Below are 3,527 nucleotides of genomic sequence, written 5' to 3'. Positions count from 1 at the left end.
GAGAATAATAATGCTCTCTAAAAAAATCAGCTCTTTCATTATTTGTTTTAATATGCAAAGGTTTAGTGCATCAAGCACAAATATGGGTGCCCAATTCCCTTTTTTTTACCAAAATATATATATTCATATACCAAAAAGCTTTTACATATTTATCCCTAGCTTAACATCCTTCAAACCCCATTCAACAAGTTACAAATCAAAGTCCATCTCTCATCTTCAAAGACAAAAGAGGAATTTTCCCATGAGATTTGATATCCCAGCTGGATACAGGCTTCAATCAAGACCTCTGAAGTACATCCTTTTGGTGACTGTTGCCCCAAAATACCCCCCTTTTTTTACCACACTTTAACAACTGGTCTAGTACCAACTGGGTTCTCAATAAAGGCCACAAAGGTATGATCCTCTTACTTAACTTTCTTGTACCATCTTTTAGTCCTTCGACCAAATTTCATAAGTCTAACCCTTGGCTTGAACTCTATCAAAACCTAAATATAAAACAACATATTGGTTAGGCAGAGCCTAGTATGCCTAAATGTATCCCCCTCCAAAGAGAGAATCAAGATATGGCTGTCTGCAATGCCTGAATCATCTGCACTATCCCATCCTTATTCAGTTTATTAACCAAATGAATAGACTAGCACATATGAACACATTTGTACATCAATCATGTAACATCCAGCCCTGTATCAACTGAGTTTTGAAATAGAATGCAGTTTTTGGTATTCTAAATTTCCCAAAGACAACAAAATCTAATTATATTGAAAATAGAATCAGCATACTTCTCATTGGTTATCCATTTACCTGGCAGCCAGTCCTCCCATTGTCCATGCATACCAGTGCAACTATATACCCATCTGCCAATTCTACCAAGTGCTTCTGATAGCTGGACAGTCCCAAGAAGCATGCTTTCCATCTTCAAAGGCAATTTTGCATCTCGGACAGTACCCATTAGTGAAGTTTCTCTATAGCAGTTTGCTCCCTAAAGGAAGAGCACCCATGCATACCCTCCAGAAAAAGACTTGAGACTTAGTTAGGGATTTCCAGTTCCCAGATAGTCTTCCATCTTTTTCTCCAACTATTGGGCCCCCAACTAGTCCTCCAAAGCATATTGCAATATGTCACATTCTGCTCAGTTCTTCTTAACTCCCTATACAAATCTTTAGTAGTCCCTCTGTCCAACTTGACCCCATTATACCAAACCCAATCATTTATCCAACAAGATACATCATAGGCAGTAGAGAACCAATCTTTTTGCACCTCTTCTAGCATAAACCTAACCAGGTGTCCCTCCCTAAAGTTCAGACTAAGCTCCGTGTCCAATTGCTCAGGATCCTTCCATCCCACCAAAGCCCTGTTCCAAACAATCAAATAGATTCTTAAGACCTTTATTGTTCAACTTTTTAGCAGTTTTAGGATCCTAACAGGCCAAGGGAAGATTGAATTTATGTGACCACTAGATCCCTAGGCATAACAAGGAATTTCATGAGGCTCTAGAGCAACCCTCCCACACTATCAGCCCCAAAGTTTCTTTCCAATTACAACACAACATTCTGGCAAGAGAAGAACTTGTAATCTTAAGGGGGACATAAGAGAATATCTTATCCTTTCAATCTAGATCTTGCCATCTGCCTTCAAAATATACATAAGAGCCTTTAACCAATTCCTTCAGCATCTTTGTCCAGATCTCCTCCTGTTGAAAACACTTAGGGAGTAGAAATGCCATTCTAGCCTTTGTGTGAGAAGGAAGATGCAAGATACCAATGCCCCCCTCTTCCTTGGGGAGAGACAATCTATCCCATGCCAGCCAGGCTAAGGTCTTTTTATTAGAGCTATCATTCCTCCATAGGCACTCTCTTATGGGCTTAACAATTCTCTGCCAGTGGCCTTTCCCAAATTCTACCACAAGGCATAAAAACATAATGTAAGCTTTTAACATTGTGTTGCATAAAGACACCCTATCATGAAATGGAACTCTAATACCTTCCCACTTTTTCAATTTCAAGTAGAACCTGTCCAGGGCCCAGTTAATAAGTTATTTATTAGTCACATCCACTCCAAAAGGGAGCCCTAAGTGTCTGACCATCTCTTTTAATTACCTCACAGCCCCATCTCTCAAGATCAAAGTCATTGTTCTCAGAAAGACTTATAATTTTTGACTTGTGTATATTACATTTAGACCCTGATGCATTAGCAAAATCCTGAATAATACCTAAAGCCATTCTCACATTATCATTATCAGCTTTCAAGAAAAGAAGAGAATCATCAGCAAAACATTGTATTACCAGCTGCTCCCCATTGCCCAACTTCAATCCAATAACTTTCCCTTCAACAGAAGCATCTTCCAATGTTAATCAGTGGATGGGAGGCAATAGCAAACACCAAAGGAGCAAGGGGGCATCCCTATCTAACTAACCTGTTCACATCAAATCCCCCAACAACTTTGCCATTCAATAACAGTTTAGAATGGCTTCCAAATGTAAGAGTATATATGCAAGTAGCCATCCTTATGCCAAACCCCAATTTTCCATTACCCTAGCCATCCACAAAAGACCAGTGTATTCTCTCATAAGCTTTCTCCACGTCCAGCTGTATAAGAATACACTTCTAGTCCCCAGGGCTAGATCTCTGCCCAACATTGTAGCATAGATATTATCATATATGGATCTGCCCTTGATAAAGCCATATTGTCTTTTGGAGATAACCTCTTGCAAAATAGGAGTAATCCTAATAGCAATGACTTTGGCCAGGACTTTGTAAATGACAGTGAACTATGTAATGGGTCTCCAGTGATCAACCTCTCACAAGCAGCTTGCTTAGGAATGAGCTTCACTAGCCCCTCTTTTAGATCCTTGTCCAAGTTGTCTATCTTGAAAGCCTCTCTGTAGATTTTCCCAACTATATCCTTTAAAGAAGGCCAAAAAGGCTATAAAAATTTCTACAAAAAGACCATCCCACCCTGGTGATTTTTCCTTTCCTAGCTTATAAAGGGCATCCCAGCATTCATCTACATCTATATCTCTTTCTAACCATTTAGCTTTATCACCATCTACTGACTAATTCAAGCAACTTATTCTCAGCTTGATACCTTTTGGCTAACCAATCCTCTTTGTAAATCCAAGAAATTCACCCATTTCTCATCAATTAAGCCTATACCCTCAATCTCTTACCCATTCTAATCCAATACTCTCCCCATCACCTCTGTACAACCCTTAACCTCAGTTAGCTTAAACAAGTGTCTATCAGGATTCCTCTTGTTTATTGAACATTTTTCGTTTGTATCTCTTATCCCCTCTCTTGGAGCAATTCACATCTTCACTCTTTAACCCTTTTTGGAATTTAATATACCAATTAATCTCATCTTCAGATAGCTTCCTAGTCTATCTTTTTTTTTATAGATGATTTAGAAGTTCACTCCGCCTCCCTCTCTCCTATCTCTTTTCCTTAGCCCACCAACCTGCCATTTAAACTTCTAAATTGAGAAAGTTTCATTCCTCTCCTCTCCCAATGGACTAAAAGGATTAGAATAC

The sequence above is a fragment of the Cibotium barometz genome, chromosome 38, assembly GCF_041138505.1.
Source record: "Cibotium barometz isolate CiBa-2024 chromosome 38, ASM4113850v1, whole genome shotgun sequence".
Lineage (NCBI taxonomy): Eukaryota > Viridiplantae > Streptophyta > Polypodiopsida > Cyatheales > Cibotiaceae > Cibotium > Cibotium barometz.
Note: the sequence above shows the minus strand (reverse complement) of the source record.